The 26,536-nt window shown below is 32.7% G+C and overlaps 1 protein-coding gene across 1 annotated transcript in view; it reads right to left on the bottom strand.

The window, feature by feature from the left end:
- LOC111511146 (uncharacterized) overlaps window positions 1-26,536 on the bottom strand; it is a 541,917-nt gene that overhangs the window by 214,437 nt on the left and 300,944 nt on the right. The window lies entirely within an intron of this gene.

The raw sequence follows: 26,536 nt of genomic DNA on the forward strand, positions 1-26,536 counted from the left end.
TTTTTTTCTCACTAGTTCAGTTATTAGTCTAGTTCACAAGTTGTATACGTTCTATTGCTTATTTGATCCGGAATTATATCTGGAAGAATGTGCGTTTTAAGGTACATAAAAAATTGCAGAAGTTATAAACAAATTATTATGTAAAAAAGTTATTCAGTTTTTTGTGAATATTTCAAAAACTATAAAAAATTAAGAAATTAAAAAAAAACTTGAAGAGGAGGAAATTTTCAAATGAAGAGTCCCACTTCCCAAAATTAATATTTTTAATTAAACGTCAAAAATAGCGAGTATAAAAAATTGATTATGGTTGTAAAAAAAATCTCAAAGTGAATTATTGAGAAAGTTATGTAATTATTAATCAACAATGTTTTACTTGACTTGCGTCTTCAGTGAAGATTAAAAAATTTATTTTAAAAAATGTTTCACTTCCTGAAGCTTTCTTTATCATACTCAATAAGATGACGATATAGAAGTTCAACAAAAAATGAATAATCGACCTATTGTTATATTTTTTTGATATTTATTATCATATTACCGTTTTCGTATTAGATGAAGACATTCGGTGAGTTGAACAAAAAATTTTCAGTATCATTTGTTCAAAAATTGTTTATGGACAAATAAACTTGGGTATTTTTTATTTTTTTTATTTTGTGGTCTTCATAATAATTTTTAGAAAAAAATTCCCAATAGCCTTTTTTTATTTCAAATGTTTGAATAATCAGTTAGGAAATGTTTTCTATTTTGAATATCATAATTGACATTGCTCTACAAATTGTTATAAACAAATTCCCAACCACGAAATATTTTTTTTTCAAACAGGTGATTATTACTTGAACAATCATATATTTCAGAATTTATTTTTGACTTTTTATTGTGCTTTCAGAAATTATGTGCTACAAAAGTTGCATTAACCGCTTGATATATAAACTAGAAAATTATTATAACTTTGATACTATTGAAAATATGAAAATAAACTTGGCAAACATTTTCATATAGAATTGATATATGTTTCAAATTACCAAATTTGAAATTATTATTAATCAATTGTTATTTGCATTTGTTTATAAAAATAACAGATATTTTTGACGTTTTATGCTATTTTTTAACTACCAGCAATCATTTGCGTTTCAAATCAATTATAAATAGAATCATCACAAATAAAGCCGAATACTGATGAATAATAAGTTACGAAAATGAGAATTTGTTAAAAACCTCATTTGAAAGATATATCAATTCTTTATAAAAATAGTTCCAAAACTATATTGATTTTTCAGTTTACGAATCGAGTGGTTCTGCAACTTTTATGACACAAGTACAATAAAAAAAATGGAAAGTTTGAAATGAATGATGGTTTTCACAATTTTTAGCATTTTGAGAAAAAAAAAATATGGCGGTTGGGAATTTGTTTGTAAAAAATTGTTCAGTCGAAAAACAATGAAAATATTATTAAAAAGAAAGTTCATTTGTAGAGGAATGTCAATTTTGATTTTCAAAATAAAAAACATTCCTCAAATTATTATTTAAACATTTGAAATATGAAAAAACGACTATAAATTATCAAAAATTGTTGTTGATAAAATCATCAGATTATGAAGACAACAAAATTATATTTCGTCATCCAATACTCACATAGTCTATTTATTTGTAAACAATTTATACACAAATAGTAATAAACATTTTTTGTTCAACTCACCAAATGTCTTTATCCGATGAAATGGAAATATGATAATAGAAATCAACAAAAAACATAACGATTCGTCGATTATTCATTTTTTGTTACTTCAAATGAATATTTACATTTTTTTAAATTCTATAACGTGATCTTATTAAGTATACTGAAAAAACACCTCCACGAAGCAGAATATTTTTCAAATTAAAAATTTCTTGTGGTCTTAATTTTTTGTGGTGATTAATAATCACCTTGCTTTTTCAATAATTCACTGTAAAATTTTTTTCAACGATAATTATTATTAATAGTACTCAGAATACGCCCTGATTCTTATAAATTTTCAAATTATTATTTTACAGTAAAATTGTAAATATTCTCCTCTTTGAAGATTTTTTTAATTTTCTCAATACTTTGAAGTTTTCGAATTATTTGCAGAAACCTAAATACCTTTTTTTAGATCTTAGTTTGTTTATAACTTTTGCAATTTTTTAGTTGCTAAAAACGGTTTCAGCACATTTTTCTAGATATCATTTTGGATCAAATGAGTTTCCGACCATTATTTTAATTTTTCACCATTGTCAACTTGTGAAGTAGACTTTATTGTCATTGTGAAACATTTTCACGTTATCTTCCGAGTAAAACTCAAATTAACTGATGGAGGTTTTTATGAAAGAGTTTGACCATGCAATTTCCATACTTTGTCCATAAACTGTTAAGTTTAGATTCTTTTCTGTAATTTCATTTTTCTACATGTTTTGAAAATCACACCAAGAGCTATCGGAACGCAAACGCAAAAAAACTTAATTGAAATTGGTGATATGAATTTGTAAGTATGAAGATGCGGGTGATTGGTATGTTAGTTATTCGATATACTGATATTAACATCAATCAAAACGATTCGATTATTTAAATTATTGAAATCTTCAGGTCATCTCTGCAGTAACAAAATTATTTTCAAGGGCAGATAAATTGAATTGACACAGTACAATCTTTCATTTGAAAACTAAAGGCCAACTGTTGGAAGGAACTAATAACAAAAATTGACCCAAGTTGGATTCTTGAGTATGCCCCCTTCACTAATGATTGGTTGTACCGTAAGTTGGAGTTACTTTTCCCACACAGGTGACTTTTCCAATTCAACGAAAAAAATAAAAATTCAGCAGATTTCCATCTAGCTGGCGCCCAGTTGGGATATTTGAAAATCCTTTTTCAATGCACATTTACAATATACAAAGAACCCACATACAGAATTTAAGCCTCTGGAAATATAGCGGTACGGAGAAACAGTGATGAAAAGGGAGTTTTCATATGTAAACGCGCCCCAGGGGGGATTCCCAGTAGGAACAGTAGGAAAGGATAATTTTCATATGTAAACGCTCTCGTTTTACCAAACGGGGGACGCCCCAGTTGGAATATTTGAAAATCCTCTCTTAGTGCGCATCTTAGACCTAAGAAGCACCTATATAGATACAGTCGAAGTAACCGGTATAGTGCATAGTTAAAGGTGACGGCGATCTCAAAGGCCAAAAAAACAATTCAGAGAAATAAAGCCGCTGCCAACTAGTCCATGTGAACTGTACATTTGGCGGTTCATATTGGATAATTTTTACTAACCGAGTTTTATGATTGGCTGAAGAATCATAAAATTAAATTTGAAGTCATGTCGGTGACGAACAGAATGCGAGGATGGTTATAAGAGTCGTGTTGTCAATGTTCAGTTCAGGAACTGATCGCGATTTCAGTGTTGAAATTCGATATTGGTACAGTTATAATTACTTAAAATTTCTGTTATCAATTTAAAATGTCGCGTCCTGATAGTAATAACGAGTGTGATAACAATGCAGACTTTTTCCTGCGTAGTGATTCCAATAGCGATGGTGAACAATGCGAAAAAGAGATACCAGTGAATTAGATTCGGATGCATTTGAATATTGAAACACAGAGAGTATGTTACAATGTTTATAAGAATATACATCTCAAGTTTGGTTTCGAGAGAAACAAACTATTACAAGCAACATCCGATTTGACCGAAATTCATTTCTCGACTGTACGTAAAATAGTTAAAAACAAACCTTATAAACGCAAGATGCGATTTAATAAGGGATTACCAAACCTTTAGATGTTCATCTAATGAAATCATTGAAAAAAATAATATACGACTGTTACAAAAGCAATGAGATACCAACAATTGAAATCATATGGAAGAAATTGAATACTTCCGGCCATAACGTGAGCTGCTGTGACAAAACTCTGCAGAATTGGATTAAAAATTTGGATTTAGATTTAAAATAATAAACAACCGTCAAACAGTTATGAAAAGCAGAAGAATAGTTGAATTGCGTAACAAATACTCAGAACAAATAACCAAATATAGACAAGAACAACGGCAAATTCTCCATTTGGACGAAACTTGATATAACACTCACGACACATTTACGAAAGGGTGGACTGATGGTTCGAGAATGTGTACACCTAACATGCCTGCAAACAAAGGATCGCGACTAGTAATTGTGCATTGCGGATGAAGTAAAGGATGGATTTTGAATTCTTTGAAAGTATGTGGAAAAAAACTTGAGGACTGCAATGTTCATATGAACAAGGAAGCTAATATTTTTGAGGAATGGTTTGAAAACACATTGATCCCAAATTTGGATGCGAATAGTGAAATAGTTCTTGACAACGCTTCCTATTAGTCGCGACAGCTCAGTACCGAATAAAAATTCGAGGAAAGATGAAATACTAAGTTTTGCAATGGATAACAATTTGTATTTTGAAGATACCACAAACCAACTACTTGAAGTTTCACAGACAAAAACATTTGAAAAAGTATATGCCCTTGAGAGTATTGCTGAAATGTATGGACACACCATACCGAGACTTCCCCCCTATTTTTGTGTTTTCAATCCCATCGAATTGATTTGGGGAAAATTGATACAAAGCATCAGACGTAAAAATAATTTTCCAAAATTTGATAGTAGAGCTAGTTAAATAAGAAGAATCTAATATTATCAAAAAAGACTGGCAGAACAGGATAAAAACGGTAATTTTAGTTGAAAAATGCTATAAGGAGATTGGACACTACCATATTATTGGTGGAAATAAATTCATCATTGATTTAAATGACAACAGTGATAGAAAGATGAATTATCAGAAGCATTCAAAGAAAGTTAGTGAAGTGTTTTTGAAGCAATGGATTGTATATATATGTGAGTAAGTAGTATTCAGAAGTATTTTCAATTATCACCCTGTTATATATATAATCAGAAATGAATATTGAATAACGAGATTGGTTAGCTCCATAACTATATTATTAAAAGGGAGCTGTTGGATGGTAGGTTGCACTATATCGTTTACTTGAACTACAACTCCTAAGCTCTGTGGGAAAGGCAGAATCAAAGTGAATAATTCAAGACCTCATTTTTTTACTTAATTCCAATAATTGTGATAGTTCTTCATAACAAATAAAAATGAAAATATGTCCGCGTGTATGTTTGCCAACCAATTTTGCCCACTGCCTTTTTTTGCAAGCAATCGAAAGGTTTCTTTTCTGATGAAAATAGTTCGAAAATACAAGCGTCAGTAACAGACATTAAATTGAAAAGAACCGAACTCGCTATTTAAGAGAGAAACTTTTTGCAGGAGTTAAAGCTCAGAAAACAATAGAAGAAATAGAAAATTATTTCGGCAGACTGTCAAAGAAGAAGCATGTGTATATTGCCAATGTCCAACGCATTTTCCAAATGATTCGAAATCAACCGGTAAAAGGAATCGGTTGATCTGTTATCTTGAATTTCATTCAATACATGTAAAACGTTTTTTCACGCTTTGATAAACGATGATGTAGGTTGTAGGTATAGATTTGTTGCGCTAAGATAATTTTCCGTATCTCTGTTAAATTAGCGATATGATCGTTATAGTTGCAGAACGAATTACGAAAATCACCAATTATATATGTGAAAATTACCAAGGTATGTGTCGGGATTGTAATTCATTATCTTGTTGAAGTCTATTCTGAGATCAATCTTTAATGAACATGAGAGGATTTACTGAAATGCATAAATGAAGGGCAAACTGAAAAGTTCACCCAGTTACTTCGTAATATAAATCACCGAGGAGTGCAATTATTCAATGATAACAGATCGACTAATCAATAGAAAATATTGAATTTCTTCACTCAGCTTCCTTTAGACGGTTGACGTTTCGAAAAATAATCTTTTTCCGTTTTCAAAACTCAAAAATATTAACTTGTTACCAACGCCGCGAATGCAAACAGCTACATTTCCTTTGACACGCACCAAAACAATGAAATATTCAATAGTCTACATAAATAAGCATGAAGGATCTTTTATGAGAATTCAGTTTATATACATAATTTCCTTTTCAATATCCCGCTTCAGCAATGGCATCCAGGTACGATCCATTTCACAAAGCTATTTAAATTACACAGTAACTTTTCAGCTAGCCCTCTATTACTCTTTAGCAAATTCTCCATCAATTTAGCTTTATTCATTCTTCAGTTTGTGATAGGTTATACACCCAAAAACAGTAAGAAACAAGGACACGGACATTTTGAATTTTCCTGATGTTAATTTGTTCAAATATTGTGTGTTGCATTCAAATTTTTTTTTGTCGTTCATCTGCTTCTAGTAAGCTCACTATTTTCTTCAACATCAATAGTTGTTATTTCATAAATATTTTGTTACATGCGATTGAACGTAAACGTTTCCTGCAACTCGATGATTTATATCTATTGAAAATTTGTCCTCACCTAAAATATGAATGAAAAATGTTATTGAAAAGTCTTACACAATCAACATTTAAAAACAACTGATGATAATAAACAACCTCAATACTGAGAATCAATAAAAATCCATCCACGTATTCGACCATAATTGGATCGGATTACAAAAATGACATCTAGTATCGAATAGATTGTATATACTTTCAGTTTTGGAAACTAGTTATTGCACAAGAGAGTGTGTTAACCTAGTTATTATATAAAGATCGGCAGGTACTTTAAGGTCGTTTTAATTCCACTTGTCCACCGATTCATAACAGAAATGACTCTTGTGTAGGGGAAATTTGCGCAAAATTGTGTTCATGGTAAAACAGCAAAGCGAAAGAATAAGTTCTTTAGAATTTCTGAAATCACTCAACTTATACTTATTGAAAGACTTTTGTTCGGATGAGTCACTGTTTCCAGATTTCTTTGAATACTTAACTCTCTACAATCTGAAAAAAGAATAACTCGAAATCGACAGGTCATCTACTTCAGTGCAATAAAGGGCAAACTGAAAAGTTAACTTCAAAAAATTACTGTGAAATATTAACTCATGAAAAAAATCAACGGACCCGTTACTTAAATGAAATAATCAAGCTCATCGATAATAATGATTGAAAATTTTTCACAATTTTATCAAGACGCATTTCGCTAAACTGTTGCTTCATAAGTCTAACTCAGTCAGCTCTTGATTGTTGATGCCACGAGAACAAGTAAAGATGCCTTTCACTTCTTAATGATATTATCTGTTTTTTGTATCTTGATCTATCAATATTTCCGAAATTTGTTCCATTATAACATCTGTAATGAATTCTTGTTGAATTTTCAGACAAACTGGAATCATATGGTTCTAATTTTCATCAATATTCCGATTGATAAAACACTGAGAATTTCAAAAACGAGTCTGTAATCGATTCTGAGTGATATTTGCATGAAATTTCTTGCAGAAAAACTTCTAATTTAATCAACAGACAAGTTGAGGATATTAACAAAGTATGCCCTGTCTGGGACTATAACTCAGATGACCCAACCTATTTTTGAATTACCGAAATACTAAAGAACCCTTGATAAAATTCAAGTTAGAAAATATAATAATCAAATTTTTTCAGTGGAAGTTTGTTAGCAGCCACCAATTTTTATCGAAAATGAAAATGGAAGTCTACAAAAGACTGAGAAAAATTAAAAGAAACATGAAAAAATACAGGGTGCAGGTGAAACAAAATGGCATACATCAAATTGAAATAAATATTACTGGAGTTTTTTCCCAACTCCAAACCGTTATTTTAACACACGTGTTTCGATCACCAAGTAATCATCTTCAAGAGGAAGGTCAAATCAAACAAATTGAAAGAACTAAATAAAGAAATTAAACTGATTATCAGGAAACCAAAAAATAAAAAGACACCAGGTGGAGATTAGAGCAGAAATAGTGAAATATTTGAAAAGTTTTACAATGAGGACTTATCGAATAAGTAATAAAGGATATATGAAACGAAGAAAAGTTTCCATACACGTGACACCAGAATATGGTTCCTTGCTAAAAAGGTATAACAGTGAGTAATGCGACAACTAGCGATGTATCACACTGCTAGATATAGCTTATGAAATTCTGATTCTAATTAGGGAAAGGTTATAAATCATAATGGAAAGAGAGCTGGAGACATCAATAGAGCAGAAAAATACATTTCATTGTGAACCATATACACAGTCTCAGGCAATCTCACCAGCTGCTGAATATACTAAATATACCCAAAATTTAAAAAATATGATGAATCAAAGAAGCAGATTGAGTAAATAAAGATGATTTTAACCAATAACAAATATGAAGTGGAAGTGGAGAGCGAAGTGGTGGAAAGATTCGACGTGAAAAAATAGTTAAGACACGACCCTCTATTCACTGCTTCGCATGCCAAAACCTACCCAGAACACGAGGCTAATGATGATCATTATGGTCGATACTCATAATGATCATCAGTCATACGTATGGAAAGCATAGCGTGAAATGAAAAACTCTGTTTGGGAATATTCAATGTATGACAATCATTATGAATTATGCAAAGTGAAAAATTATTTGTTACTGGACTAACATTATACAAAAATTCGTAAGAACAATGGTGTCAATTATGATTGTAAATAATGTTGTATATATAGATATAACTTCAAGGACAGAGTGGCCAAAGGAGAACTGAACAGAGCCATTATCAGTTTGAAATTTTGTTATCAGTAGTTATAATTATGTAATATTATTACTAGTTAGTATAAAATGATTATGGGCCTTCATGGTGGCTTTCATGGTCATCAGATTTGTAGCCTTAGGAAAGATCAGTTTTTCAACAAATACTCATAAGTTATGAGTGGTATTCCGTTATAAGTTTATTGTAACTTTGATTCATATGCAAGAATAACTTGCAATTTATTCGAATAATCAGTTAGTCCAGAAACAGTTCAATCTTCCAAAGTCCATATTCCAAAAAAGATGTGAAAGCTACCTTCCGTTATTTCCAGTTTCAATACAATGCAGACGTAAATAGTCCTCCCCCTTGGCTTTTGAAGGGAACAAGACATCAAAGTTGGATACAATCTACGTTAAAAAAATTATTATCAGTACTTTCGAATTAGGCAGATAATAGTGTCGCATCACTGGTCGCCGATAGAGCCCTAAGAACTTTCTAGAAACGGGGGGTCTTGTATAATTGGTATTTCGATTCTCTCTCTAACATTTTTAAATTTGTGACAATTAAATCAGCCGTTTTTAACGGTAAATATCATTATTTTGAGAGAAAAGTTATTTTAAACTCACTTCAGTTCAACCTAGAATCAGGTAGATTGAAAAGTTCGTAGACTAAAACACAGATGGCGCTCCTAGTATTGAATCCACGTGCTTTTTAGTTAACCCTAACCTTCAAAACACCAATACAAATGAAAAACCAAAAACAATAGCTGTAAACAACAATTATATCAAGCAAAAAAACCGTGAAATGATTTTCAACGGTGGAACGGACTTTGGCTGAAAGACAGCAAGAACCTCTCAAGAAAGAGAAGCCGTCACAACCAGTGCTTGCATTCCTCATATCAGAGGATTATCGAAAAGGATGAGAAGAAATGGGTCCAAGCACAACATCAGAACCTGCTTCAAATTGCATTTACCAGTGCGTGCGGAAAAATCCTATATCGGTGAAACTAAGAGGTTATTGAAAGTTTGCATTACCGACTACCAGAAACACACACAGCAAGGGAAAACCAGCAAATCAGGAATAGCAGAGCATGTTTGGGCCCATCAACATAACATCGGGTGGTCCCAAGCTAAGATCATACACAGGGAGAAACACTGGTTTAGGAGGAAATTCAAAGAAGCCGCATACATGTTGTCCAACAATGTGTTCAGCCAAGCTAGCGTAAAGATACGCAACATATGGAAATCCATAATCAAGCGAAAAATGGCCAACTCCCGGCAAACGGCCATCTCCCGCTAAACCGTTGAAGCGGAAATTGGAAAGAAAAGATAAGTGAAAGTACTCGAATGACTCATAAATAGCCATCTCTCGGAGGCATTAGTCCAGTTATCACCCGAAGACGATTGTGGACACTAACAATCGAAACGTCGTGAAGTAACTTGGCTTGGAATCTCTTAATATTTTATTTTGATTTTTTGTTTTATTATTCCATTTTTTACTAAAATTTTATTTCACTAATATTTCATTTCAGGGTTTTTTGCTTAAGATAATTGTTATTTTCAGCTATTGTTTTTAATTTTTCATTTGTAGTGGTTCTTTATTCGTGTTTTTTGCTGCTACTTCACGAGTTCATTGCATTTTTCCTCCAGATGTTTCATAGCGACTATTATATTATTCTTGTTCCGTATACATGTCCTTTGTTGGATGTTTTCCATAGTCTTCTGGTTTGTTTATGAATTGTTTATGAAGGCAAAACTACACAAAACGACCGAATACAATTTTTCCTCAACTCAATATGTTTTCAGTCTTAAACCATATAAGAAAGACAAAATTGAGGCCTAAAGACCGAAACACCTATCAACACTTCGAAGGATAGTATACGCACAAAAATTCTACATAAGCAATGTATGTAATCGAGTTTCTGTTGATTTACGAGAAGCCTCATCAATTCTGCAGATGCAGTTGACAACAATGAAGTGAAAGTTTGTGTTACAAACTAGGTATTGAACTACTAGGTAATACTGCATGTGTTCTTCAGCTTTAGAGGAAGGCATTTTTCACGAATAGAATGACTGGCTGTTTGCAATTTGCCTTCAGTTGAACACCAGCGCCAAAATTTCTGATTTCATATCGATGATCATTCAAAATATTGAAACATACTAAATAATCAAGGAAAGCTTGTTTGAAGGTGGTTGACAATATTTCGTGGTTAAATTCATCAGATCGGACTTCCATCGTCTAATATGATATAAACTGATTTGGAATCCCTGAAAGAATCTGTAAAACATTGAAAAGATTAGCTGAAAAATAACAATATCATTGAAAAAAAATTGAAATTACAAAGAAATAACATACATACAACAATAAAAAAAATTGAACTATTAACACGTGCTGAAAAAAAATTAAAGAAGTATTACCAAAATTAAAAAATTGTAAATTGAAATATTCCAAACCAAGTTACTTCACGACGTTTTGATTGTTAGTATCCACAATCTACAATAGTATCCAGTTATCACCCGAAGACGATTGTGGATACTAACAATCGAAACGTCGAGAAGCAACTTCGTTTAGAATCTTTCAATTTTTAATTTTTATTTCTTGTTAATAATTTTTGAATTTATTTTTAATTTTCAGCTCGTGTTAATAGTTCCATTTTTTCAAATTTTTTTTTTGGTTGTTACTTGTATGTTATTTATTTGTAATTTTTCAGGTAATCTTTTGAATTTTTCATAGATTCTTTCAGGGATTTTAAACCAATTTATATAATAATAGACAATGGAAGTCCGAACTGATGAAATGCAAGGAAAGCTTGCTTCACAGCTTTCTCCGTGACTTCTGATGACATTGGTAGTAAACCGACTAGTGTATAGTTACTTGAAAGACTTTTCCTCATCATTTTGAAATACACTGAACTCCACTGAACTACAGCTTCAAAAATACTGCATAAAAAGTCGACAGAATTTTGGAATTTTAAAAACCATCTATTCACTGGATATTCTGAATTAAAATACATCACATTCATACTGTTTCAACAGAAAGTTCAGGAACATACAGCGTTTAATTATATTGAAAAATCTTGTTTTTAGTATTCATGTAATTATCATGCACGCAGAGGTAGTTCAGCAGAGAAGAGTAATTTCAAATGCAAAACGACTAATTATAATTTCACACGCATACGAGTGATGAATATTTATCCTTAATTAGCCATTAACACCGTTTAGCTGCCGAAAGGCTTTTGCGGTATAGAATGTTTAGTAGCGCATCTGGTTAATACATTACATTAATTATGAGATTACAGGAAAATGAAAAGCCTTGTCGAGAATTCATTTCGACCGAAACATGCAAATTGAAATATAGAAACTTAAATTCACAGAAATAAAGATAACAAGAAATTCGTTGTTAAAGTTCACGAAAGGTATTTCTTGATTGGACTAAAAGGGGTATATTTTCCAGGACAGACAGTATTTTTATGAATAAGCTGGAATATTTTCTCAATATTTAGATGCATTTTTTTCATTATATCTTTTTGAGTTTCAAGCAGTACCGTTGATTGCGTTTTTTGGTCACTTCGATATTGAAAACGCAACGGTAAATTATGTGATTTGATTTCTGTCGATATATTCCGCTCGAAAATAATAATTTTCATCAGTTCAGACTTCCATTGTCTGATATGAAATAAATTGATTTGAAATCCCTGAAAGAATCTGTTGAAAAGTAAAAAAAATTAGCTGAAAAAACAATTTTATTGAGCAAAAACAACACCCGAAGACGATTGTTGATACTAACAATCGAATCGTCGTGAAGTAACTTGGTTTAGAATCTTTTAATTTTATATTTTTAATTTTCATTTCTTGTTAATAACTTTTTAAATTTTTTCCGCTCGTGTTGATAGTTCAAATTTTTTTGGTTGTTGCTTGTATGTTATTTCATTGTAATTTCAGTTTTTTCAGCTAATCTTTTTAATTTTTTTACAGATTCTTTCAGGGATTTCAAATAAATTTATATCATACTAGTACTATGCTGCTGTATCGCTGCTGTTCCAATGTTTTGACAAAATCAGAATCAACGAACTTAGGCGTACGCAGCGTTATAGAACAGTGCTTTCAAAAATTGTTCTACAGCGCCATCTAGTGGCGAGTTTCAGAAAAATTGATAGCCTATAAACCTTCTCTATGAAAAATTACTTATACATGTCAAGTTTCATCACGTTCGGTTGAGCGATGTAGAAGTTTATCACTTACCAACCAAGCAAGCAACCAACCAACCAACAAACATCCATTTATATATATTAGATTAGACAATGGATATCCGAACTGATGAAATGCACCACGAAACATTGTCAACCACCTTCAAACAATAATAATTTTATTACATGGACAAAATAATCGAAACCATCATGAGGCCATAAGATTGTTTACTGATTTTTTTTCAGATAGCCAAATGTCTCTAATTACGTAGAAGTGTTGTATGAAACTTCAACTTTTAGCGTAAAGACTCTGATCTCCCGTCCGTTAAAACCAAGGAGATTCAAATTCAAGTTTTGGACTTCTATTTCTGTTCTGCCAATCAGCCAAGCAATCAGTGTGCCGCTGTGAGTAGTCAAATCAAGAGTACATGAAATTTCGAAACAGTATGAACGAAAATATTTTCCAATCACAAAAAATTCAATACTCTTCTCGAAAGGCATCTTCATCTCCTGAAGACGCCAACGTGGTTACTGAAACGTGCATCGAGAAAAGTATTGCATTTCTGGTGATCGGAGAACGTGCTTGTTTTGAATTTATTCCACAACAGAGGTTCCAGTTTCTCTTTCCATAAACTTCGACTGTAGTTTTGTGAAACCATGGAATATTTAATGGCCACTCAATTCAACTGCCCTTATTGGATATGTTTCAGTAATGAAGCAAGTTCTTTTATGAATAGTTCTGTTGATAGACACGACTACAGATACCGTAGTGATCACAATCCTCAATGGATTGAAGAAGCCTATGCACAAAATTCTAAGAAATGATACCTGTGGGCTGTAATTATGGTGACATAATCCTACAGGACGCTCATACTTGCAACATTTAGAAGAAGCTATCACACCTGGGATTGCAGCTGCTAATTAAATTGGTACTTTCGACTACGACACAATTTTTCAGCGGGTACATCCACAATTTGATGATCTTCAAAATACCTACATGAGGAATTTTCTGGTCGTTGAATTAAGCGTAGAGGGCGTAGAGGCATACCTGGCCACCAAGGTCCTCCCATCGCGTTTCTCTTGAGTTATTTCTGTGATAAACGGGAAAACCGGAACATCTGGCATGAGTTTGTGTGGAGAAGCAGGTATTAACAAAACCAGCAAACTTACAACTACCAAAACGATTTCCAGATGTATGCGCTACTACTAAAAATTCTGACTAACGTAAAAGAGGAATTTAAAAGTTAATAATAATTTAATAATCATAATAATTTATTCATCAGTAAATTATAATACATAAATATAAAATGGAGTATATATGGAGTACAATATACCTTGATGAATAAAAAGATACTTCAACTGTAAAACCCTGTGTTTGAGTAAATTACAGAAAAATAACAAAATAGAACAATTATGATAATTGAAAACAAAATGGGTAAAAAATACTAGGATCCAGATATCAAATCTAATAAAAATTAATGTTTATGTTTCATTTATGTTTTTGTATAAATTAAACACTTCAATAAATTAGGACAAAAAATGTCACTGAATAAAATAAACATCTGAAAACTACAGTAAATTAGTACAATAAAATGTCACTGAATAAAATACACTCAATATAAAATGAACACTACAAACATCTGAAAGTACAATCTCTAAATAAATGAATAAAAGCATTCAACATTTTCTTTTTTAGTCTTCTATAATTTTACGTATTTCCTTTTTTTCTATTTCTGTTAAGAATGTTTTCAAATGTTTCTTGAATTTTTTGAGAGAGGGTTCCATTTCCAAAGTGTCCGGCGGGTAATTGAGCAACTTTGTGGCTATGTAATTGAAACTTTTTTGTCCGACTGTATTATTAATTTTTGGAATAACATGTAACATGTATTTTTCTGTCTTGTACTGTAGAGATGGGTAAGTACTTTTAATTTTTCTTTGTTCAAATATCGATTAATACATACTTGTACGGTACAGAATTGTCTTATGTACATTACTTGTGTATCAGACTGAAGGCAATCACTGGAATATGTTAGATTTTTCTGTAGAATCATTTTGAGGAATCTTCTTTGAGAGACTTCTATCTAATTCAGATACGTTCGTGATACACCTCCCCACGCTATGATCCCATAATTTAAATGAGCTTCCACTAAACTTTTGTACACAATGTTTTTTCTTTGAGGTCTAGATAAAATATGAATTGTTCAAATCTGAATAATAGGAAACGCAATTTTTTTACAAGATATGATATATGCCTATCCTATCCCAAGTTAGAATCTAGATACCTGAATATTTTATTTTTTCACTGGTTCAATTTTCAAATTTCGTTGAATGGTTAAGTTATAGTGGAGAAGAGAAGTTTCAAGACTACTGAAAGGCAGGTAACGATAGGAGTCTACTGTTGAGTCCAATGGTTCAAATTTTCTTCTGCATTGACTTTTAGATCATACCAATTTTCAGTTGTGTAAACTATCACGGGGTGCTGCCCCTGCAAGGGTGAAAAATTAGAAAATGCGCAAAGGAGTAATTTCATTTTAACATATATAATTGCCAAAATTCCGTTCTTCTATATAGCTTCCACTATCTTTGTAGATATTAGACCGTACTGAGATTTTTCGGGTACTCGGTATTTCCAGAATACAACTCCCTTGAGAGTTATCGGATTCATTATTCCAGCGTTAGAATCCTTGATAGCAATTAGTTCTATTCTTGAACGACAATTTCTTCGAAAATTACGAAGTAAGAGCTTGTTTAAAAGAGACACTCATTAAGCTAAGTTACAGCAAATTATTCATGTAAAATTTCAAAAGAAAGTGTTTATCGTTGATTTATCAAGTATTGGTCGTCTATGCAATGAGTGTATTGTGATGACTCTTAAAGATGATTACTTGGTGATCGAAACGCGTGTCGAGGTATTAAAATGACGGTTTGGTGTTGGGAAAAACTCCAGTAATATTCATGACTTTATTGATGATAATTTTCACTCCATCTATCTGTTTTCCCTTTCCATTTCACCATTCGTCAGATTAGCCATTGAAACCCATAATGACCGATTGGATTTCCCAAGCGAAATTTGTTACTATAATCACCCTATAAGAATCGCGGTGAGATGCCTTCCAACAATGCCGTATTTTTTCCGTGATATTCTAAAGAGCTCTGGATGAATGGCTGTATCAGCTCAGCCTTGGTCGACCCACACCTGTGTTTAAATGTGTATCAATAAAAGCATAATGGATAATTGTCGATTTTTTCCGCCATGCTCCATTGTGAAGCTGACAGATGCCAATCTCGACGACCGGGCTTGTATTGTCCCGGCGATTTTTTCGAATGTGGAAGAATAGTGGAGACTGAAAATACGTAATTAGAAGATGTAGTTGATTCAATAGAAAATGAAGCATTCTTCATGATCATTATTTGCGGTGGGGTTTGATAAACTGCAATACGAAGATTGAATAGCGGGGCTTGTTTATATATTGGATGTAAATGAGTTTTCCACCACGTTATTGGTCACAGATAGTTTCTTATTAAAGTTTTATAATGACAGATTTTGAGCACTAGTGTAAAATAGTAATTATGAAGCACCGTATTGCCTGAAATTTAAAAAAATCTGAAGCATATAGAATAATTTTCATTTATTCAGTTCCTTCCCCTACAACTCAGGAACGGATTTGTGAGCTAAAATTATAAAAAGTTCGTCAATATATTTTTTTAAGCGGTACTAGAATAAATGAAATTCATTAGTAAATTTTTTATCGATAAATTCGATGTTGGAATATTTATTTCAAAAAACTCATCATATGCTTCCGTTTCTCTTACTGAGGAAAATTGTCAACAAACAAACGCAATAGCAACAAAATTGACCTCTATCCATTGCCCTACAATAATCCAGATGGTTTGGTAAACCCCATGCCATAGTCTTCGCTTTCATCGAATACATCACCCAATTACTTTCAAATATAGTATCAATAATCTGACCTTGCATTCTGACTTTGAAACCAAAGATCTAGATGTAATCCTAGACCCCACACTTAGCTATAAATTAAATATTTCCGATGTAATTTAGAAATTCATAAAGATGCTTGTCTTTATGAAGAGAATCACCTGAGATTCCACTAACATCGCTGCTATCAAATCTCTTTATATTTGTCTAGTTAGACCTCATCTCGATTATTGTTCCACAGTTAGGTCTCCCCATTCGTTATACATAGAGTGAAATTCGAGGCTGTACAGCACAATATCCCGAGATATATTGCCTTCAAGGTACATGTATATCATGACTTTCTTGCATTAGAACGCACATTGAACATTCCTTCTCCCGAGGCACGCAGATAATATAGAGACCTGATTCTTCTATTTTGTTCCCATTAGTTCAACCAGGCAGTTGCAAGACTTTCATGTTTTTCTTTCAAAGATTAAATGAATCATACAAACAGTTTCATCCCCAAAACTCTTCGATTAGCTATGTCCTTGAATAACCTTCAAATCTTTGATATATCAGTTTCTCTCTTCGAAAACCATACTCTTGACCTAGCCATTTAATATTTTCAGCTTGGGTTGTTTCAAGTGTTACCTGCAAGAATTAGATTGGCTCATATTGTTATATTTTGTGAATGTTTTCTCAAATGATTTATATTTTATCTTACTATTCAGTAACTATTTTTCTTATAATTCACTTTCAATCCATTACATTGCATCGACTACTATATAACACTGTAATACTTTTATTTGATTTGGGCCTGCCCGTGTACTATAATGAATAAATTAATAAAAATCATTTCCATTTCTCTTTTATTTTGCAAAAAAGTCGTTATATAAACTTCGGTAATGAAGTTTGAACGTCAACTTACAAGTCTTTTGGTAACACTTTCATCTACAAACTTCCGAATCCTCCAAATGGCAGTATTTTTAGGAACTTAGTGAACTATTTTGATCCCGACTAAATTAGTGTTTTTTATACATATCTGTATTTTGTGAAATTCTGATAATGAAATTGAAAAAGATTCAAAAGATCCAATTTGAAAATTGTTTCAATTTAGTCAACCAGATTAAAACTCAAATATATTCTAGACAACAATCAGTTACAATGAGACGTATTCTATGGTACATGGAATATTATCTGCCTATCAATGCCCGTAACTCAGAAACGGGAGTGTGATTAAACGTTTCAATAACACTTCAGTTTCTGTTTCGAGGGAAAATCTATTTTAACAATAAAATTGATACCCTTACCCCCTGGCGGTTAGCAGCCACAGCCATGTTTTTTCAGTAGAAGATCAAATGATCACTTGAAATATCTTTTATCTCTCTAATACCCTCTATAATTCTTTGAAAAGCTGTTCTATTTGCCATCCGGTCGTGTTTCATTTGAAGCTGAAGGGAAAAACAGAAAGCTATTCCTCATTTGATTCTGCAACAGTTTGAATTGTTTGGATATGCAACAGAATGTTTCGGAGACCCTTGTTCATCTTGGATATTCAACGTTTCAGTTTTATGTCGCAACGATCGTACGAAGAGATATCTATGTTTACCTAAACTCAGCACCATTCTTTGAAAACAGGTATATACAACAAAGCATTAGCAGTTTCATCTGTTGTATCGTGTTGAATCACGACTGGTTTAATCCTTGGGACGATTTAATTGAATTTTAAGTGGACGAAAGAATATTGAAGTCTAATTTGAAATTGAATGGTACCAAACCAAGAGAGATATGCTAGCTTGATGAACTTTTGGATATTTCTGAAACAGATGGACACCAAAACAGAAAACAGTACCGACGGTTTCTGCATCATCTCAATAAATCTACAATCAGAACTTGAATGTCCCTATAAAAAAGGAAGCATATCGTTTAATTAAACTGATATGACTGTTACTTTGCTTTGAAATACAACTCACCAGAATAACTCATCTTTTTTTTCTCAAGGATAAAACACAAGCACTACAGGAAAATCCTTAAGGCGCTCTCAGAGCGGTACCTGTGCGAAAGTAGCGATTCACATTCGATTTGAATCGCTGGAGGTCAAATCCATTTGGAAAAACGTTCTCAGACTGCATTAGGCGAATGTTTTAGAACTAACTGGACTTTTTGGAACTTCCTCCAAGCTGACTCAAGGGTGCATTCGCCTTTACCTAATTTCTAGCGCGAAAACCAATCGATCTCGATCAACGATCCGTATAAGTCGTGCTGCAAGTGACCAAACCGCGCTCCAGGCGAAAACAGCCTTCCCGATAAGTCATGAGCGGAACTGGTTGAAGAAGGTAGTACCGTTACCGACGATAAAATTCGATAACAAGAGTTCCTACGTCGAACGGAAACCGTTTAACCAATGAGAAAGTGGGACGTCTGCGAAAATTTGAATGAAGTTTTGTCGCTGCTTTACGCAATCTGGTTCTACCGGAAATTCGGGATATTCGATGCAAACAGAGAGTGATTGTGTTCGCCTTCTCCGTATTTTTCTCACAATGAATTCAGCTAAAACGTGTCTCACTTCAGTTCCGACCAACTTTTACTTTTTTTTGCTTGAAATTGATTTTTCGTAGCTTGTTAGAATGTGTTTGATAATGTTAAGGGTGACAGATTTGGAATCTAAAAGAAAAAAATGAAATTAAATATTCAAAACACAAGCACCGAAATAATTGGATAAGTTAGCAAAAGGAGTTAGATAAAGAGTTGACGGTATGACAAAGTGGCATATGTTTCACACTATGACGTCATTTTGATGTCAGAGCCCAGTTTGAAAATTGTAAAACCATATAATAAGTAAAATATGTGACTGTCAAATGGGTTTTGAACTTTTCGCATACGTTTGTACGGCGAAATGGCAAATAATTGGGCGTTGACGGTAGCAAAATGACATGTTTGGCACTCTGACGTTATTTTGATATCAGAGTTCAATTTGAAAATTGCAAAACCATATAACAAGTAAAATATGTGACTGTCAAGCGGGTGCTGAACTTTTGGTATACGTTTGTAGGGCGAAATGCCAAATAATTGGGCGTTGACAGTATGGCAAAATGACATGTTTGACACTCTGACGTCATTTTGATCTCAGAGCTCAGTTTGAAAATTGGAACACCCTATAATAAGTAGAATATGTAGCTGTTAAACGGGTGCTGAACTTTTGGCATACGTTTGTAGGGCGAAATGCCAAATAATTGGGCATTGACGGTATGGCAAAATGACATGTTTGGCACTCTGACGTTATTTTGATATCAGAGTTCAATTTGAAAATTGCAAAACCATATAACAAGTAAAATATGTTACTGTCAAGCGGGTGCTGAACTTTTGGCATACGTTTGTAGGGCGAAATGCCAAATAATTGGGCGTTGACGGTATGGCAAAATGACATGTTTGACACTCTGACGTCATTTTGATCTCAGAGCTCAGTTTGAAAATTGGAACACCCTATAATAAGTAGAATATGTAGCTGTTAAACGGGTGCTGAACTTTTGGCATACGTTTGTAGGGCGAAATGCCAAATAATTGGGCATTGACGGTATGGCAAAATGCCATGTTTGGCACTCTGACATCATTTTGATCTCAGAGCTCAGTTTGAAAATTGAAAAACCCTATAATAAGTATAATATGTAGCTGTCAAATGGTTGCTGAACTTTTGGCATACGTTTATGTGGCGAAATGCCAAATAATTGGGAGTTTGAATATTTGTCAACACTTGCCTCTAGACTGCCAAGCGTGTGAACTCTCGATTCATTTGACACGTCACCATTTCGTGACATGACTTCATTTCAATTGGTAACTCAGTGTTGTTGAAGAGAATACGTGATTCTGTTCCCTGGCATGAAATTATGAATTGTACCGGCGACTCGGTCTCACTTTCAGTATTTTGGATTTGTTTGTACTATGATATGTTCGGCAGCGAGGAAATAGAAGATGAAATACAAAGCAATAATTTGAAGGACTTGAGAGTGATGTCCAGTATAAATGAACAGATTAATCTATTACCCGACGGCTACAGAACTATACGATCTGAAAAAGAAAGCATCACGAAAAAACGAACGTTGATGAAAAATAACGTGGGCCATAAGATCATGCATTGCCCGAATACAAAGCACAGGCCAACAGATACCGTGCTTGGGTAAAAGTTGCTCATGAGTTTGGTGCAGACCCAGATTCAAATGTCGTCAAAGTGGAAGGAACGAGTATTTACTGAAAGCACCATCTGCGAAAAAATCTCACTTGAGGTAACTATCCAAAACAAGGACATTTCCCAATCACTAGAAATGCAATACTCTTCTCGACGCGCGTTTCACCAACCAAGTTGGCGTCTTCACGAGATGAAAAACACTCCCATAGTGGAAATCATACAGTGATTCATCAGTTAGTGTACATCTCATATTCACAAAACGATTTATTGATTGACAAATGATACGTCTAAGATATGTGGTCAAACACTTTTGGACTGACCAACTGTTTAATCGAACAATTTCAGTACCCAGCAGTATCAACCATCATCTGTCAATTTTGTGACAGAAGTGCTAAATATTATAATCAGCAAGTATTTGCTACTTTCAAGTTTGCACTCATTTGCATATATATATATATATATATATATATATATATATATATATATATATATATATATATATATATATATATATATATCACGTAGTTTTTGCCATAAAGTGAACTCGTACCTTCATTTGAAAAACCTGAAATGGAAATGGATCGTTGAAAACGTTGGCTATTGAAGAAGCACCGAGTCTTGTTGATATAGATTGACGACACCTTTCTAATATGGAACTATATAAATCTGTATATCAGTAAACCATGAACAATGAATCAAAACATCGTCAATTCGTTGAAACTCTAATTGATCCCGCTTTCAGTATCTACAACACAAAGAAAAGTTTTGACGAGTTTTGGTAAAATCGTGTCGAACATACATACACAGTTTCAGTTGTCTTGCATCTTCAGAATGTTGGCGATCCATATTTGCTTCATCAATCATGGGTATATGGTTATGACATCGAAACCAAAGTCCAGTCGGCTCAATGGAAGAACCCAGGAGAGCCAAGACTAAACAAGCACACCAAGTTCGATCAGATTGTTTTTTTGGTCACGAAGATGCACCTGCACACTGTCATTGCATGTTCGTAGTTTTTTGACCAAAACACAGTAATCATGCCACAGCCACCGTATTCACCAGATTTGCCCCCATGCGACTTTTTCCTGTTTCAAGATACCAATGGAAAGACGGCGTTTTTTGATAGATTGACAAGATAGATTCAAGTAACACTCCATTGTGAGATTTTCACTGGACCGTTCACTAAACCGCAACACGTGTTTCGCTTTACAACAGCTTTTATGAAGGAAGCTATTGTAGAGCAAATCAGGCCAAATAAGTTGAATGAGATGGATTTTTATCAACTACCGCCAATTCCATCACAGTTCTGATGTTCATTCACATGATAAGATGCGCGAGAAATCGATATTTATTTTTTATTATTTCTCAATTCATTGACTGACTAGGGATACGAACAGATTAAATCCAAAAAGTATCCACATATTCCTTTGAGTAATAGTCGTAGGATTAAAGAATATTTTTCACTAACATTTTTCCATTCCAAAAATTCTTACAGCAGTATTTTTGATCAATACCTTCCATCTTTATGAAAGGTTTGCAACGAAACTGTAAATTGTTTGAAACAAATAATTTTTCGGGGGGAGTTTAGGAATTGTTCTCTTGTTTAAAAAAATCATGTTCTTTTTTCTCTGGAAATTTGAAAGCCATTTTCAAGTTTTTTCTTGAAGATATCAATATTCGATAAAAAGTGACGAATATAGTCTTGATGCTAAATAATTATAACATTGCATACCTCTTTTATAACTATTGATGTCATCCAATGATGTCATTTTGAAGTATTACGGTTTTTCTACTCTATTCACCAAGTGAATCATAATATTTTCTAGTATTCATCAATTCCCCGTGTACCCACACTCGTCTAGAATTTATTTCTCAGCTGTAGGTAATTAAATCAATATTGATTCAGTCCCATGCATCCTTCAGTTCAGTAATTATAACACCAATGCATTCAACTCTCCTACTTGAAAATTTCATCGTCATGATTGAGATAAATACCGACACCTATTGTCGGAACACAATACAACCTGAAGGTCATAGGTTATGTTCATTTTGAATCTATCAACTAATTGTATAATTATAGTTAATAGTCTGAACAGTCAGCCAACGTAGATGTACATTATATAACAGAAAATTTTGTCATGATTATTTCTACGTATGCAACATGTTGCAATTATGCAACGTCAGGGACTTTGTCAAGGTTTGTTTGTTATTTCTTTTGGATGGACTACAAAACTGAGTAGAAACTGTACTCCACAAGTACATGTTATTCATGTGATGAAATTTCCCAATGACGCCTAAAAAATGAAAAAAAAAATGTAGTATCGTTATGTATTGAGGATTTCATGGAAGAAAGGGTAGAGGGAGAATGTTCTTTTTTTAGAAAATAATTATTGGGAAAAAGCATCGGGGTCCTTATACAAATACTTCTTGAATATTATAAAAAGTGTGCCTTTTTGGGTTGAGTACCATTTGTCTAATAATAAGAGTCTGCAACATCAGATGATTCACCTCAAATGTCAGTTTAGTAGAACAACATCTGCTGAAAACTAATCCTCAAATAAATAGAACATATGACGCTAACAGTCAGTTTCTATAAAGTGTTTCATAATTACGGTAAAAAAATACAAGGTGGTGTTCGAGAGATGAAAAGTTTATAAAATGCGTTGTTTGTTGTTGTTGTCAAGATACATGGTGTTTAACTTTTCTCGTATATGAATATTGTGAATATTCGTTGTCAAAACAGTGAATGTAACTCAACAATCACTTTTGGCTTCTTTAATGCCTAGCACACTATTTGTTGTCATCCGCATTTCGTTTTGATTTTAATTTTATGAATGAACAAAGAGAGTAGCAAATGAAGAAAAGTGAAAATCTCATTTTCAGAATACTGTCGCAACTCAGTACTCGCTTGGCTCATTAACGAGAGGATTTTATTTGCTGATTCACCCATTCATCTTTCATCGAAATAATAAAAGAACTCATTTGAAAACTTAATTGAATATTTATTGTAACAAAACGGAGAAAATACTCCAGGAACAAACTTACACTAAAAGTTTGATCAAAAAATATAATAAATCACCAAAAACTTACATTATACAGCCACCCAGCAGAATCGAAGAAAAGGAGATGCTCAGTATGCAATCTGCATGCAGATTGTTTTATATTTCTATATCCTGTGATCATATCAATTTTGATGTCTATGAATTTAGAATATCAAAAGATTAAATACTGAGTGTATTTGTTTTTGAATATTAAAGTTGGGTTTGGAACATCTTTCAATTCATGTATTCGCTTAAATGAATTTGAATTATTTCATGATTATCTTCCATATTTGACAATACCAATAAAAAAATCAAAAGAGAAAAAAAATTTTCTATGTTTTTACCACTTTTATTTGTAATTAACGTTACTGCAGTTTCGTCCTATGCGGACATTTTCAAACATACAATAAACGCAGTAACGAAACTGCAGTAAGTTAAGTTATAAATAAAAGTGGTAAAAAACATAGTAATTTTCATTTCTCTTTTCATTATGATTTCCTACCACGTATCAACGGCTACATCCATCAATTTATTCCAATAAAAAAAGGTATATTCAGAAATGTTCAGTCTTGGAAACAATGCATTTCTAGATATATGTTCATATCAGCTCCTAAACACGCCCTTAAATATTTCTAATGAAATCAAGGAACACCCTGCCTACTTTGACTACGACTTCTTTTTCGTATCAGGTAAAATTTTGGGATTTTTTCTCTCTCTTGCTCAACCAAGGATCCGAAAACGTTTCAACTTACTGAAATAATTAGTAATTCTACATATTGTTTTTGATTTAGATGCACATGTGAAATACAAAGATTAACAAGTTCTGGCCTTTTTACGTGCGGTTCCTAGCGATTTCCAAAGGCAGAGAAAGGCAGATTATATTTAAAAAACATAGTTTCGCAGCTTTGCAGTCCAAAAAAGCATACACATTCATGAACATAACTCCGTTGAAACTTATAAAAGAGGCTAATCGAATATAGATGAATTATTTTTTTACTTGAAAACTTGAGAAAATGTATTGTGATTGACTGAATATGTATTGGCGAAATACATTCCATAAGAGAAAAACACTGGGTGTTTCTTCAGATATTATAGACCCACTAGGCTTTCAGTAATAGAATTATATTTTTTACTGTGCAGTGATTATTGATGAGAATTTCGCACAGAAACGAGTCAACAATGAAGACAATGCGGTTATTATCGACATGTGTGTGCACTTATAAAGAACCAATTAAAGTTTATCCCGAGGCGAAAACAATTACCTGATAAATACGTTAACAAAATGGAAAAACCTTGTGAAGGCCGGCCACCGCATTCCAAATTACGGTTTGTGTTTCTCACTCTCTCTTTGTCTGGCATTTTTTCACTTTCCCAACGATTGTTCCGTTTAAACGATATTATATCAAGTAGGTCAAGCATAATTGTGTACAAAAACCAGAAATGATTTTAATATCTGGTTCATGTGTCGTTATGACAGAACGAGACACGTGATGAAATCAAAAGGTAAAAAAGCCAATTATGTCAAATACAGTGAAACAATAACAGATGTGAGATAGTTTAGTACTTAAACATAATAGACCAGGGCTGAAGCTTTCAAAAACGGTAGAAAGTGAAAAAAAATAATAATAGAAAGAAACTCATTAAAAAAGTAGGGGAATATGATAAAAATAAAAATAAATTACGGGCTATCTGAGTTCGGTAAATGGGAGGAGGTGAGTTTTAAGGGTAAAAAATGGTTTATCTCGATTTCCGGCAAAATTACAAGTCCTACGGAATAAAGTTAAATAGCAGAGGTAGGTAATAAAAAGATCTACAACTTTTGTATTCACATTTTCTCCAGCTAACATCAAAATTCATGTGAAAAATTCAAATAAGTTTTTGGTTTTTATTTGTCTTTTTCAAAAAAAAATGTACGAAATTTGGTGAAAACTCACTTTGTTATGTCCCAAATACACTGTGATTTATTTGATTCAAAATATTTATTTTTTCACCGTATTTTGGCTTACTATCAAAAAACACCCTAATTTTCAATCGAAAATTCTCGCGTCAAAATATTAGCTTTTTCCAAAAAGTCGAAGTGTTTTTTTCGTTGAAATCTCAACTTTCTGGTGGTGTGAAAAAAAATAAATACATTATCATAGTAAGTGTTCTCAGAAAATGCAAAAAATCTAAAAAAACTCGAATTCGAAAATTTTTTAATCATTAGGTTTGTTTTGATTCTCAGTCTTTATTGTTTCGAATCGTCCCAATTCAGTGACTCATTTGTGGACTGAACATGTTTACCCAACAACATGTTCAGTATTCAGTTGGCCGACTGCTTTCTGACTGTTAGGAATAGTCAGGACAGAGAACCAAAACAGGCCCATTATGTACAATTTTGAGCTATTTATTAAAGTTCACACTTTATTTACTCAAAAAACGTTAGATCTCATGTTACATTGATTAACGAAAAAATATTCTACTATAATTAACAAACAAATAAGTTAATGAAGTTAATATTTAATAAGACATCTACAATATTTTGAGAAGGTTGTAGAATCTTTTTTAAATAATGTTTGAAGATGTATATTTATTGCTATTTTAAAAT

The sequence above is a fragment of the Leptinotarsa decemlineata genome, unplaced genomic scaffold (genome assembly GCF_025532065.1).
Source record: "Leptinotarsa decemlineata unplaced genomic scaffold, Ldec_3_MD MMD2_tig00078422_RagTag_RagTag, whole genome shotgun sequence".
NCBI lineage: Eukaryota > Metazoa > Arthropoda > Insecta > Coleoptera > Chrysomelidae > Leptinotarsa > Leptinotarsa decemlineata.